The sequence below is a fragment of the Glossina fuscipes genome, unplaced genomic scaffold (assembly GCF_014805625.2).
Source record: "Glossina fuscipes isolate IAEA_lab_2018 unplaced genomic scaffold, Yale_Gfus_2 1, whole genome shotgun sequence".
NCBI classification, from domain to species: Eukaryota; Metazoa; Arthropoda; class Insecta; order Diptera; family Glossinidae; genus Glossina; species Glossina fuscipes.
In genome coordinates this window covers 12,907,163-12,923,873 of record NW_023998415.1, presented here as the reverse complement: position 1 = coordinate 12,923,873, position 16,711 = coordinate 12,907,163, and positions in this window count along the sequence as shown.

Genomic DNA, 16,711 nt, shown 5'->3' with positions numbered 1-16,711 from the left:
TGAATAAATTTTCAATTTCCATATTCATTACTAAGTAATTTAGACATATTTCTTATTAGTTTAAGGAAAAAATTGAAATTCTTCTCTACCAGTAAAAGCGCTCAACGGGCCGGGCCTCCTTGTGAAAAAACTTATATTCAGCTGAGAGAAAATATCCTACACCGAATGTCATTTAGCACACTACGATAGAAGAAAAGCGATATTATAAATTATTATGAGTAGGTGGTGTTATATACAATTAGTATTAAGAAGTTTTAGAAATTTTAAGTGAATTACTGACGGGTTTTATTTCTCTTGAAAACGATGATGAACCTTAAATAAATTTCCCTCTAATTATCCATTATTTCCTCCTTATTTAATTTATAATTAACACAGTAACCTTGTCGCATTAAATATGGGCAACCGGACACGTTGTGGTATTGACCATACTTAATTTAGAATTAACACCTATTTAGGCAGATAATAAATCTTTACGTGAAAAATGGACAGAATAATTTCCGGCGTTCTCGCTTGTTCACTTTATGAGAGCAATTGAAAAATAAAAAAAAAAATTTGATCATTTATACCGTGCGTGATTCTATCTTTCACAATTATTGGTTAGGAAATTATTGCTTACGCCTTGCTGTGGGCGTGTATTTGAACAAATTCTTTCATTTTCAATATCAAGCTACCTGCACAAGCGTACAAGCGTTTGTCTGTCATTTACGGATTCGGGCAAACATGGCTAAATGTATTCAGAATTTTACGCAGTTAGGGTCTTCGTAGCTTCGTTTCAGTTGTTGCAAGAATTGTGAAATCTCACTTGAATATATCCACATATTTCGTTGGTAGAAATATAGGGCATTTAGGTTCATAGTTTAACGATGCATTTAGCCCAATTTAACTCAGTAATTTCGAATGCCTTCCGAACAAAACTCTCCGCTTTTATTTGCCTATAACTTCTCTAATGCGTAACAGCGTAACAGCGTAACAGCTTTAAACTTCAATAACTAGACTTGACTTTATGGGAAACTAAACGAAAGAATGTAAAACGACGATCGCTAGTGTTTTGTATATATTCGAATTAGAGGGGAAATTTTCATTTGCTGCACAAGTGCACAACCGTTGTTATATATATAAATCATTTTTTGTTTCCCTACATTTTACTTTATTGTCATATTTATTATCGCGTCATAGTTTGATTATTAAAGGTACTACTCAACAACAACAACAGCAGATAAAATAATTGTATTCGGCTGTGATCGAATCTTTTATAACCATCACCGTTATCCTAAACAAAACTAAAAAAAAAAAAAAAGAAATAAATTTTCATAATCTACAATAATGTTTTCCATTTTCAGAATAAAAATGAAAGTTTCTAAGGTATATGTGTTTTACTTAATGAGTAACAAACATAAACACGAAAAGCAAAGGTGTTCACACTTTTTGTCGCGTAAGTGTGTACGCGTTGCAGTTGTGGCCTTTGGACGGTGCAGATCATTTTCAAATTTTTTTTGCAAATTTTCAAGTGATATTTTCATTTTTATGAACGGGGCAATGTTTACCAGAGATACTACATAGGGTAGCATAGCATGCTTAGGTGCATTCCGAACTTAAAGTTGGCTACGAATTTATGTACTTTATATGATTTTTTAACCTTCTCTTGTGCGCATTATAAAGGTATTGAAAAAAAATATTAGGTGGTTGAGGTCAATTTCTTCCATTTTAGCATAGTTACTACAGCATCACCCATAGAATATGCATTCAAAATTTCATAGATTTATTCGCTGTAGTTTATGAAGAATGAGCAAAAAACCAATTGTATCCAATCCTTTTGAAAGGCAGAGCTGTTCTCAGCGCGCGCGTTACTGTAGGCGTGTCCTTCGACTGATTTGGCCGTGCAAGAACTTTCAAAGTTTCTGCTAAACTTCAAAGAGAACTTCATTATTGCGGCCAGGAGAATGAGTTTAACAGGCAGTAGGCAGACGGACAGATGCTGGTTAAGAATATATACACTTTTGGGTGTCCTGGTGGAAGCTTCCTTCTGCCCGTTGTACATGTTTTGACAAAATGAATACATCCCTCATCCTTTCACGATAGGTATAAAAATACAAAAACAGTTTTTCTTCTCATGAAATTTATTAACGTACATGTGTACGGGTTATTACCTTTACTTGCTCATATTACTTGATTTCAGTCTAAGTATCGTTTCTTTTTATGATGCCTCTAAAAGAAAAATGGCGCAAATGTTTAAAAAGAGATTTCTTTCGAAAAATTGCAAGAGATGATGTGATGTATTACATGGAACACGTATAGAAAGTAAGGAATAAACGTCATTCTGTACATAATACATATATAATAAATAAAAAAATTATATATGTCTGTTTTATCTCTAAAAAAAAAAAAGCTAACAAAATTACCTTATGATATTCTACAAAATTTGGTGGATATGGCTGATTTTTTCCACTTTGTACAGGTAGGAGCAGAAAAACTATATTTTTCGCAATTTATGTCGCACCTTCTTCCATTTTATTTTCAATTATTAATAGGAACCTGCATGTAACAACTTTATATACATATACATACATATAAATTATGAAAATGATAACTATAGTTTAAATTTAGTATGTAATTTTACCTTTCACGACTTGTGGTACAAGGGTATCTTGGATAGAGTCACCTTTTATTATAGAATTACATACGCCTTTAAAGGTTTAACGTCCGCATGAAGCATTCATCAGAGTCATTCCCTAAACCAATCGGCAATTTGTCTCGTTCAATTGAGGACTCTCCAAGGAGTAAGACAATCCCTATTGAAGGGGGGCTTTCTACCCTGAGGTACCGAAATAAAAAAGTGGATGTGGGCCACTTTCTCGCTTACTGGTTTGCGTCGAGGCCTATCTAAACACCTCTTAGATAGTTCGCTATGAAACTTCAGGATAACCACAGCTTCCACGGATACTCCCCGAAGGCCTGTATCCAGTAAACAATCCCACTTTTGGGCAACCGGACCCCTGTGCACATCCGCCGCAGCCACTCTTGTCTTCGAACTCTCCACAGCTCGCGGTAAGCCATCCAAACATTATTCTTTCGCGAGAAAATAATGCTTCCAAGGCTGTCATCACACAGCACATACCCAACAATGCCCCAGCTGTCTTATCCATAAAAGCAAACCAAAAGGGAGGAGCAAAACGCTCTATTTTCACTGGAAAAGAGAGCGCTCTCCCGATACACCTCTTAGGCTTCCAAGACAAAAACCAATCGCCAAGTTATAGATAGATAGTAAACCTTAAACCTATTTTTTGCCATTGACTGTGCGACTCTCGAAAGTGAGGGCCATAAAGGCAACAGTCAACGTTTATAGAGAGCACCACGAAAACTTGAGGTTTTCGGCACATCTATGCGCACCCGCGAGGAGCCAATGCTTGCGCTCCCCATTACAGAATTACAATCAGCAGAATTCTTTCTGAAATTTTCTGGATCGGTATACACTCGTCTGTCCGCCTGTCTTCCTTCTTTTCTAATGTCCAATTTTTGAGAGATTTTGACGACGTGTTTTGTCCAAAGATAAAAGCTGTGGAAATATGTTGAACCACTACCCCCACACTTTTTTGATCACTTTGCTTATACCGCCTTATTTTGAAAAGTCATTATATGAATAAGTGTATTAAGCAAAGTTGCGCAGAGTGTTTAATGGTTAGCTGACGGCATTGAAAGAAATTTTTTGTTTTAAAAGAAAGGCAAAATACATTTCAGGTTACCCTTTGCTCTATGAAAGGTACTACGTGCATATTGTAAAGGAGAATTGCTTGCCCTACATCAAGGCTTCCACAATTTTCATAATGATCAAGTTTATATTAAATATTGTGGCAAAGCTTAAACATTTAATAAGAAAAGTTTGTATGAAAGTCATCGAAATTTGATAAAAGCAAATAAAAATTTGCGTTGTTTTACCAGCCGATAGATACGAAGGTAAATACCTCTCATGCAGCTGGCGAAATGAGTGAAAAGATGAACCAACATTGGCGAGTAAACCAACATATAAAAAGATTAACAAAAATATTTGAATGAAATCTGGTATTGATGACTCATTTTCAAATAGTTTACAAGCTAAGTGTGCTTTGCTTGAGGTGGGGGTAATGCAATCCTGACATTTAAAGCACGAAGAAGAAGATCAAGCGTATGATACTTCAACAAAGCTATCGTGATGTGCTAAATTTTTACTTTCTGTAAATACTGCCTTTTAAAAGTCCTCCTCCTCCCCCTATCAAACTCTTCATATATATTCCGGTAATTCGTATTCTAATTTTGTAAATGAAGTCTGCCCTATTCGAAATTCACAATCCAGTGTTACGAATTTAATCGGACGAATACTAGAAAATCACATAAAAACGAATATGACATAACGATATATTTGGAATGATAATATAGCATCGATGGGATGGAAAGATTTAGCAGCGTGTGTTTGAAATGCTTACCGAGTCCTTACAGAGAGTCAAAAAGGACGTTATAGTGTACAGTAATATATGTGCTGAGAATATTAAGAATACAAAATTTGGCGTTAATACGGATGAAAATTATCAAGACCATTACTAATGTCGACGCAAACGTCGAAACCGAAGAAATAATACATTTCTAATAAATGAAATGAAATAGCAACCAATTTGTTCTCCATGTTCTGGAAGGTGCATTTATTAAATGGAAGAAACCGATAATCGATGAATAATAAATTTAATCGGGTGTAAAATAAGTGTTTATAATAAAAACTTTTTAATAGAATGACATGCTGCCTTTAAGATTAGCTAATACCAGAAAATATAAAAAAAGTCATTCACTAGGCCTTACAAGACCGTACATTTCAGTTGTAAATATTCTCAGATACATTTCAATTAATATTAAGAGTATCGGAAGTAAACAAAGGATATAAAAGCGAACGAAAGATGATAAATTGAAATGAATAAAAAACACATGTTTTTACTATGCTAAGGCACGTTTCCGTACATATTACATATCGAAATTGGAAATGTATCTGTATACTTGCGTGTTTTAATATACGTTTACGAGTGCGATTGTATGTACGAGTGCGATGCTATACAATACGTTAAATACGCATGGGGGCGAGAATGTGTGGGCATCAAAATAGAAATGTTTCGGTACGCTTGGGTGTACAATTTTTCAAGGAAATTTAATATCAATATTTTTACTTTTTAAAGAAGAATTGAAATTGATGATTATGCGCTTCTATACGACTGGTCTACGTGTGGCCGCACACTCTTCATATTCGAAAGAATTGAATTATATTTACTCATTTAAAATTTACTTCAATTGCTACCGTTACCCTATATACTCTCGCTTTCAACAAAATATCAATAAAATCACTTCATTAACATATACGAAAGTGCATAAATTTCACAGATGTCGTTATTCATATTAACTGCTTCTTCAAATTACACATGTTCTTCTTCTTCTGCGTTTCGTTCATATATATCTTTCGTTCCCTTAAATATGATTGCATCTTCTTTAAGATCATATTAATACGGACAATATTAACTATTTATTGGTTCTCTTCACTATGTAGACCCGTTTTCTATATAAAAAAAACTAAAAAATACGATTATTGTCTGGCTGCTTGTAAGGTCTATACATGATGAATTATTTATCATAAAATTTCTCGTGAAAATCCAATTTCATGTGTAACCAATTTCTTGTTCCGTTTACGAGAGTAAGACAAATTTACAAACGGAACCGACACTTCGACAGTAATTTCTGTAATTGTGTTATTGTCGATCAAATAATTGTTCTTTTAAGTCCGCAACATTCATATATGTGCACTGAAGGATTGAATAAATACATGAATGAATGATTACATCAATGTATCATATGATAGGTAAAAAATGTCTTTGATGTCGTATGGGATAAGAACGGCTTTGTTTTCATGCAGTTTCGCATAACGTGGCTTTGCTTAGATTGACTTCTTGAAATTGAATAAAGCGATGAAAATGTAGGAATTCGAAATAACATAGCAACATGGGCTATTACAACTTCCAGAATAGTAATTTGATGGGCAGATATAATATAGACATAATAATAATTGATTAAGCCGATCAAAATTTAAAAGTTAACAAATAAAAGCATATTGGTCGGACAAGGTCTAACACAATTCTGATTATTATTATAGGGCAGAAAAATTGTATCTTGTTTCTATACATAAAGGCATCTTTTTCACAAAGGATCAATTTTCTTGAAAATCCAAAAAATAGGCCGAGACCGTCCAAACTTGACACAGTTAATTTTTCGTGTTACGTTACTATTATGATGTAATTTTCATCGTTAAGCATTGAAAATTATACCTTCCTGCCCTAAGAACTTCGGTTTTCGCTATGTGAAAAGGGGTTTACAAATTGCCTCAGCCGGTCCAAATACTACTAGTTAGCCAATTTTGCTGAGAACTTTTGAATATTGCAATTTTTTTCCATATAAAAACTTTTCGGAATAGGGCGTTATATGGGGAGCGGTCGAAAAAACGGACCGATCCGAACCATTTTCAATAGCTTTTGTCCTTGGGTCAACAAACGTCACTCACACGTCACCAAATTTCATAGAAATGTCTCAAAAATTTCGAACTGCAACTTGAGCACAAATTTACATTGACAGACATCAGACGGGCTGACGGACAAACAGGCGAACAGGCCTAAATCAATTGAGATGATGGTTTTGAATCGATTGGTTTAATAAAAGTTGGGTCCGTCTCAAGTCTTTCTGCACGTTACACACGACTGCACCTTGTACCACAAGTGGTGTACGGTTTAAAAACAGATTTGCTTAAAAAGCTCTCAAGCAAGCAGTGTAGCGACATTACGATTCACCTAACAACAGTTTTGGTGTTGGTGTTTCTCTTTGATAATAAGTTTGATGACGGGACAAAGCGTGCGCATGTTATATAAAATAAACGGATTATATGAGCATTCAAGAATATGAGTGCAATGTGTTTGTCAACGAAAAATTATTAAAGCTTAAAAATCATCATTTTTTTACACAAGAGCAATATAAAAAAGATACCTCCATAAATCAACGGAAAATATATGCATTTTAATCTAAAATTCACACTGAAGGGTATCTAACAAAAATATTATTTCAATGCAAAATGGTGTATGTAAAGAAAAGAATTTTACTTGAACACTAAGCAATTTTCTAAAATCTCTTACAAAATCAAAACTCACAGATATCGATGAATTCCAACACGTTTCAACAAGTGAGAAATTCCAGTTAACAGTGAGTTATTTATGAGATTGAAGATTGGAGAGTACTGACGTAATACCTGCCAGAAAGCTGCGATGCAAAATGATGTACGCAATGAAAATGATTATATTCTTAAGTATTCTTTGTATTATAGCATGGGTCTTTTAGCAGAGCTCTTGCATTATTAGTTGTTCGCCATATACCTGCTATAGGTGGCAGATTTAAACTCGCCTGCACTGCCCAATACCGTACCGCCGCCGTACACACACATTGATTAATTATCAATTGACAACGCCATCCGACCATAGGAAAAGAAGAAGATAGTTTCCGACTTCCTTCTGCTTGACTGAACCGCCGTCGAGGTAAGACATGAAAGGAAAATAACGTCTACCATCATCCGTTCGAATCGCACGCCAGGGATGCTGAATCCGGGATATTTCGTTAGAGGGCAGTTCGCTCCGTGCAATTACCACGGACGCTAGGTCGCTTCTGTGTAATTTTAGCCACTAGGTTATTATTCATTTACCCGAATATACTTTACAAAATTACTATATAGTTGAGATAGTGACGTAAGATGGAGTATTTAAGAATGCTGAGTTGTAAACCAAACAAATTATTGAGATTTTCATTTAGAGAGCGTGTATTACCAACGAAGGTAAGAACGTTGGAATAGCCCCTGAGGCTACCCCAGCACGACTACGCGAATAGGAATTTCTCCGTGTATTAAAAACAAGGAACAATACCCATCCTCACAAGTATTTAAGGCAAACTTATAAGTCTATGCAAAGTATTAGAAGCGTATGTAAGTCTAAGTAATTACGTTATATAGTCACGTACAAGGTATGGTGGTCTACCGCACTGAGATTCGAACCCATGATCACCAACTTAAAAGTCGCGAGCCTGGCAACTGCGCTATTCGATCGCCCCGCAGTTATATAAATAAAAAGAAACTACATGTGTTTTTCCGCATATATAACGCTTGCAACTGACCTAATAAGCCTTCAATTTCGTAGCAGCAGAAGAAGAGTGTCTTTGCTACGAAGACACTGGGTTCTTTTCTTCCCGAAACAAAGGAAAATATTCATTTTTGGATGTCTTCGTTCGCTATAGCAGAAACTGCGCGCGTGCATTTTGAATTTAGATTGAGTAAAATTGTTTACATTCGTTGGAAACTAGCTCTCTGAGTACACTTGCCTTCTTTATATCCGGTGCTCATACAATTATACCCATTATCGAAGGATGCGGGGCATATTTAGTTTGTCAAAGCAGTTGCAACGCTCAGAAGGAAGCTTCAGAGACCTCACACAGTATGTATATTCTTGATCAGCACCAAATTCTGAGTCGATTTACATAGTCCGTCTATTCACTGTCTTTGTGCGTAATGTCTGTTGTTAAGCATTCTCTTGGCCGCAAAAATTAATCGACTTCAAATTTTTTATTAAGTATTCGAAGTTCTTACCCGCAGGTTAGTTGAAGGACACGCCTATAGTAGTACGTAAAGTGGAAACAACTTCGTTTTGCAAAAGGAATAAAAAATTGTTTTTTTGATCATGACTAGAGCATAGAAATATCCTGAAGAATGCACGATGTCGTAATACTAATATAATCTACCAAAATTTCATTTTATTTTCGATACCTTTATAACACGCAGGAACAAACTTCAAAAACCTCATAAAATATATAAATCCTTGGCCAGTTTCCAATTTGTAATATACGTCAGCATGTTCGTCTGTTCATCTGCCCGCAAACATATTTCCGTTAGCGGGATATATCGCCTAGAAATTTGTGAAAGAATTTGAAAGCGACCTAAGCTTTTCAAAAGACACGCCTATAACGTGGCCTACACATCTATGTGACAAAAACTTTTATTTTAAAAATAGAAAAAATCAATCGCGTCCACTCAACATTATAGGGTATCTAAATTTAGTTCTCTTCTCGAGTTTTGTCTTCTCTAATGGCTACAAAAGATTTCGTCACGAACTGAATATAATTTTCTTACTGGTTTCCTCATATGTTATTGCAAAAAGAATTTTAAGGAAATGTTCGGAATTTTTAAAAGCCTGCTATCTTTGGTGCTTATCAACATTCGGAAATATTTTAGAAGAACTCCATCCTCCTCTATCTTGGAAAACAAAGAAACTCGAACTGTCACACTTTCAAAGTAAATGGTTCATTACCTTCTATCTACGGTATTACAGCTTAAGTTACTCATAAAAATATTTTTCGAGTCGTAGCAAAGATTGCCCCGCACATCGAGAGGTGTAGAAGGATGCGCAAACTGTCCGCTATGTTCGCAAATTATCAAGCATCAGATTGCGTCTTAAGATTGAATTAAATGAAATTTATAAGATTTCCAATGCTTCTATATGTTTGTTTAATGAGTTACTGCTTTATTCGATAAGCAATTTTCAATAAAAAATTATTAATCTTGGCAATCGACATTCTTAAAGTATCGCATTCGCATTAACGTCTTACTTATTCACATTGTTATCAATCTAGTAATTGAGAGAAATTTTGTTGCATATCGCATAATAGGAAATTCAGGAATGTACAGAAGCATGTACGTGTTTTGATAAATATTTCGTTGTCGCTTTAAAAGATTTAGTTCACAGAGTTACAGGCAAAAGGTAAAAAATGCTTCAAAAAGGTCTCTTTTTTTTTTAAAGGAGATATGCAGATGGGATAGATTGGTGTAAATGTGAGAAATATCATATGCTTGATAAGCACGAAATTTTACGCTCATATTGTTATATTCTATTGGTGCTCTGGGTATAAAAAGGAATACGCCATGCTTGCACAAAGGCTTGCATTACGTAAATGAACGGAACCATCTATCCAGCGAAAGCAGCAAACATATAGTAATTTGCAGTAATTTACAACCCACAACAGATATCGATCGTAGATTTCGAAGAAGTGTGGCTTAGAAAATGGGAAATGTTTTTGATAGCTTGTTGCTTACAAAAGTTTTCAATTCTTATATATTTGCTGGAAATGTATCGAACTAAAATTCGTTCCTGATTATGTTAAAATAATCCAAAATATTAACTACTTGTGTGAATTGCAGAATAGTCATTGCTTTTTAGTGACACAGATATGAAAAATAAAAGCAAAAATGATTTAGGTTTAGACAAATACTGCTGAGAAGATAAAAAAAAGGGGGAAACTTATGAAAGGAATGTGAGTGTGATATGTGGTTAAAGAACGAAATTTATATGTAGATGAATGTAGAAATGCGGGCGGCCACTTGAAGAAAATCATATATATATATATATATATATGTACTAATAATGAAATATTTTAAAAATCAGCTTAATAAGCAGTTTATGACCTACTTACTGGGAGGCAGTTTGTAAAACAGCAAAAGGATGCAAGAGTTTGTAAAATTGTTTTTAATAGTGCAATAATGACTAATATAATAACGATTGCGCGTTACTACCACAATACTTCATTTTATTTCAATTCCTTCGCAAAGGCTACTTAGGCAAAGGGTAACTCATCGAGTTCCTGCTGTTACTTTATATATGCGTATATTCATGATGGATGTAAAAAATAGATGACTTGCAAAATAATTTTGCTTCGATTATCTTAAATTTCATCATCATCATCATCATCATCATCATCATCATCATCTATATAAATACCGTTAGAATTAACGCGTGTTTCATTTACAAATAAATTCTCGATTGATGCGAAGCGATCTGATGCTGAAATTATTTTTTCGTATTCCCTCTACTTTTGTTAAATTATTAACAAAGTTAACTATAAACAAGAAGAAAATTAGTTAAAAAATTCAAAGCACAATTCATTTTGAAATGTTTTTTATAGTTTGCCCTCATTTTAATTGCTTTAATCATGCATCCATATGCGGCTAAGGTCGTTTATAGACCACAGGCTCGGTAAATAACGTTCGTGTTAATTTTTATTTTCAATGGATTGGTGAGGCGTGAAATGCTTTTGTTTGTTTGCGTTTCAGTCGGTTTGTTAGCTCAACACACTCGTACAAGTGCGTGCACTAAAACCTACCAACCTGTTTTTGCTTGCGTGAAGACGAAAGAGAAAGACAAAGACTGGAAGCCTGGAAACGGTAAGCGTACAACACTTTCAACAATTTGACCGACATTCAATGAAGCACAAACATTGTCAACAATTTTTATACCAATCACCGGAGGATGAGGGATATTTTCATTTTGTCAAAGTGTTTGCAATATCCAGAAGCAAACTTCAAAGATGCCATAGAGTGTATATAGATTTTTGATCAGCATTAAACCCTGATTCGATTTAAGTATGTCCGTCTGTATATCTGTCTTTCTGTTTGCCTAACGTTCGCAAAAATGCAAAATGCATCGCCTGCAAAATTTGCTAAAGATTTTGAAAACCTAGAACGCCTAGGACGCAACAAAAACTGAGAAAACTTTTGCTTTGCGGGTTTTTTGCTGATTATTCATAAACTGCAATAGACACACAATATATTATTATTATTATTATTATTAAGACAATGAGCACTAGCAACACAGACTACCGGCTCTAATTTATATAAATGTACATTAGATATTGAGCCTAGAAGTTTTAATAAAGCTATATATTCAATTGATATTCCGTTCTGAAGTTGATTGTAGAATGTTCAAAGGATTAATCGTTTCAAATGCAATACTGCTAGTCAAGGAAAAGTTAAGGCCGTCACAGAGAATGTGCTTTATAGTGATAATTTGTCCACAATTGCAGATTGCAGAAGGAAGACTTCTTCAGGATCCATTGATGAGTTGCAATTGTGTGACCAAGGCGACTTCTCGAAAATGTTTCGATCTTGATTTTCTCAACATTTGCTGGACATAAAGGTGGAGTTAATTGAGGGTTAATTGAAGAGTAGTGTTGATGATGGTATTGTTTCCTTCTGTAATTTTCTCTTTAACTTTTTCTCCGATGTATCTTTGAAGATCCCACTTGTTCATGACATCATCTATAATTAGAGGTGCAGAAGCAGCATACTTCGCCGATCGATCAACCAATTCATGCACCAATAAACCGATATGACTAGGTATCCATAACATTTTAATTTTTCCACCGGGAGACACACAATATAAATTTCCAATTTTATTCTGAAAAATCAAAAAAAAATCAGCCATGCCTACATAATATGATAGAGTATAAATATTTCGTTTTTTCTTTTTTTTATTCCTTTTTTAAGAACAAGGGTTAGGGATAAAAAAGGCCGATCACAGCCAAACATAATTTTCTCACTTGTTTTTTTTTTTTTTTTTTGTATTTACGTTGTGTTCCTAGTCCAACACAAGTAGGTGATTTGTGATGAATCCATAAAAAACTGTCTGAAGACGTTAAAGTTTTTGGAATATATTCTATATAGCCGCGGAGGCGAGGAAATGATTTTTTTGCAAGCGACTTTGTCACGCAACATTTGTTTTCAACTTTAATAAGCTCAATGAGCTTGAAGGTAAAAGAAAATGGCTTACAGCGTTTCCAATTTAGTTTTGTACTTAGGTTATCATTGAAAAAATTTGTATTGAGACTTTTTATTAAAAAAACTTAGGCAAAAATGATCTTGAAGTGCGAGACACAATAACTTTTCTTGAAATCCTGCTTCCATTGGCGGTAATATGTGAATAAAATCCTTTAAATTGTGGTTTTCAAGAGAACATCTTTGCAAAATAATTTTACATATATGTAGATCGTATCAAATTGTCTAATAATAGTCCATATTTACTGCAATCGACCATATGAGCCGCAAGCTAAAAATATTTGTGATGATGTCAAAGTAGAAGAATTTTATTCTATGGAAATTTATTTTTATATCGTTGGGTATGGTAGAGGGAAGTCTATCATTCTAATTATAATGGAATAGACAGACAATGCTTTAATCATAAATGTGTAAATATTCCTCATACTTATTCATCATGAAATTCTGGATCGATTCAGCCAAAACCAAGATTGTTTGCCCACCCAAAAGGTTTTTCTAGTACTTTTGATATGATGAAAAACTATGACTTGATACAAATGTTCTTAATTGATGAGCACGGGTCAAGTATCTGCCACGGCTGTATGAAGCAGCGAATGGTATCACAATGGGCACAGAAAAAATCAACAGACCATTGGAAGCAGAGCGCAGGACAACGTCAAGTTAAAAGATTTGTTAAATTTTCCGGCATAGCACATAAGCTATTGGAGCTATGAAGGAGCGGTATACGTCTCGTAACTGGCTACTACAGCGGCCATAGCTCCATTAGGTATCACCTAAAATATTCGGGTATTTTGGATAAGGATCCATGAAGATTCTGCGAGGGAGCGAAGGAAATGTTCGATCATATCGTACGCGTATGTGCGGCCATCTGCACAATCAGATAGCAGAATATTTGGAGAACACTTTTATAACCAAATCTAAAAAGCTGGCGGGGTTCATAAATATTGTAAAGGCAGAGGGCTAGGATCATGAGCGAGTATAATGAATCTCTTTACGTCGAAGTACACATTATTTATTATTTGACAATGCAATGGACAAGAGAGGTAAATTTAAACATGCGAACATAATACAAAGTTCGTTGTGGCAAATGATTCGAAATTTGACGATATAACAAAATTCATTGCAAGACTTCAACCGATCTCAAATTTACGTTTAAGTGCAACAGCCTAAAGAAAAGCCTACAATTGACAATTGTTTTGGGATAAAAGTAAAATAAATAGAATAAAAATAATCGAGAAAGTCATTAAGCGGATATTCAAGTATAAATATTATATAATATATATACATATATACATGTACATATTTCTAAAAAAAGACTAAAAAGATGCAAATACTGCAGCCGATGTTGCGAGGATCTTTAACTGAACTGAATTTTGAATCTAAGAAAGAAAAAAAAAAAAAGAAATCGCTTAACCCGTGTGCGTATAACTAATGAGACGCAAGATTTTACGACGGAAAAAAACACAAAATTGAAAAAATTTGAAACGATATTATTATTAAATTGTCCTGATTAAGAAATTAATCCAGAGGGCTAATGGTTATGAGCAAACCTCCTGTTTTCAAGCTCTGCGAACAAAAGAATTACAAAGTGCCAGTTGCCAAAACGAGAAATGACGTTTTGGTCTTTCAAGGATGAATGCGAGAATTTACAAGTTTTTATTTTACCATTTTCTTCATGTACTTACTAAAGCATGCGGTCTTATAATTAATCTACAGATTGCAATTTTCAACATAGTTTTATGCAAGTATTTCTTTCTAAAATTCGATAAAAAGTAAGTAATATTTGGGCGTAGTAAACAAATTTAGAAATTTTTACTAGGATGTTGGTGTTTCTTGCACCACATCCTATATATATATATATATATATATATATTTCCATAAAAAATAAGCATGTAATAAGCATATTCACATGGCGACAAAGTCTAAGTATTGCTTTGTATTTTATAATAAGAATTGGTATCAAGTGGGGAGTTGATATAGGCATTTACCATAATGCGTTGGAAAATATCGAAATATTTTCCAAGGTCGGTCTTATGTGAGGGGTGCTCTGGAGCTTTGTTTTGCTTTCTTTTATAATAAAGGTAGATAAGGCACTATATCAGACACAGCATTGTAAAATGTTAAATAATCAGTCCATCTGTCCATCTATCCATCTGGTTATGACGGTTCAACATGTTGTTTTATTTAAAATTTAGTGAGATGCATATCACAATGGTATTCATTGTGCAACCTATGCAACCAATGTAACGCATAATAAAAGGAATAAAAAACCACAAACTCAAATATTATTCTCAAAAATGCCATTTGTTACACACTTAACTGCATGCTTTCAATGAAACTTAGAGTCGGTGGACTGCAGCCTTGGTCCCCGCAGCGAATATTTGGTTACTCATTTTGTCACACAGTTACTATGGAACACTTTGTCATATGAATTGTTTGCCCCTTGTTTATATATATATATATATATATATATATATATATATATGTATGTATATACATATGTGATGCCAGCGAATATAATATGATTGATTTTTTATATGTGTTCGAGCAACAGTAGTTTGGTTTTAGTTTGGGTTTCTTAAACTTGATTGTGTTCATAAAACCGTACACGACAAGCGTACCTTGAATGTTAATTATTTCATTCTTATATATGTGTGTGTGTGTGAGCCTATGTGTGTTTGAGCGTGTGTAAAGTTGGTCAGCTTTTTCTTTAATTTGTTTGGTTTAGCTTTCGAAACAAAATTTAAAACAAGACGATGATGAAGTTGAGAAAAGTTTTTCCTTTCAAGTATTGAGGTTAGCGTTTTATTTCATTTTTCTTAAAAAGTACTCTAACGTTAGGTAATTAATGTTTGTTTAGTGGTTTTACAATTCAAGAATTATTATGCGGTTTCTGATATTAGTTTCTATTCTTTTTTTTTTTTTTACTTCCTTGCTCTCTCTGTCAATTCGCAAAGTTTGTCGAGCGATGTTTTTTTTTTTTTGCTTTTAGTACACAATGCCTTCCAACTGACTATTATACCTACCTATTATTGAAGAAGTTTGCATAACTCTTATATTCATTCATATTCGATGTATACAAATATGTATATTAGTTTTATATTGTGGTATCTAAATCGCATGTAATGCCATACATACATATATGCAGTGCAGTATTTTTTTACGCTTTTTACGAATATCCAAAATTGAGTTTATTTAACAAAAAGTTTATAACTAGACGATAAATGGTTAAAATTTGAAATTTCTCTAAACTAGATCAGAGCTTTCTTACTTGTTTTACTTCTAGATTAGATTGTTTTCGTTTTACTGAACTTTCTTACTATTTATCTATCATGTACGTTACAAATAAAATTAATTAACAAGTTTTTATCGAAATTTGTATGTATTTTCAAGTACGTGATGAAGCAGAGAAATTCATATGTCCATTATGCAGAGAAGGACGAATATTAAATTTGTTTAACAGTTGACAACATTGAAAAAGTATGTTCATTATAGATCAACTCAATTATAGGTTACGTATCATTTTAGTAGACCAATTAATATGAATTAATTAAAATTAATTAATAATTTATACCACGATTTCGTTGTATTTACAAGTAGCGATTAAAAAGTCGCGACTGGTTGGCCACATTTTGTTTGAAAGATTATTTTTTGGGCCTCTGAAGTTTATTTAGTTAATTATTCAACTAACTTGATATCATATTTTGATTGCAAAATATGCTCAAAGTCAGTGCAAAGACTTAACTTAAGGTTAACTTGTTTAGGGAGAAATTGGAGAATTCTTTGCAAGCGCATGCTACGAATGTTAAATGTAATTCCGTAACTTCCGTCTACCAGGGCGTATTTTAAGTTTTGCTTTTTGTGTCACAAGTCATAAAAGAGTACGATGTTTATTCTTATTCTTAGTTATTCTTATGTTTCGATTTTATATCAATTTCGGTATTCCAAAGGAATAGTCATAAGAAGACTCTTCGATATCAGTTTTATCATGAAACAAGGTTTTTAAGATCCGCTAATCAC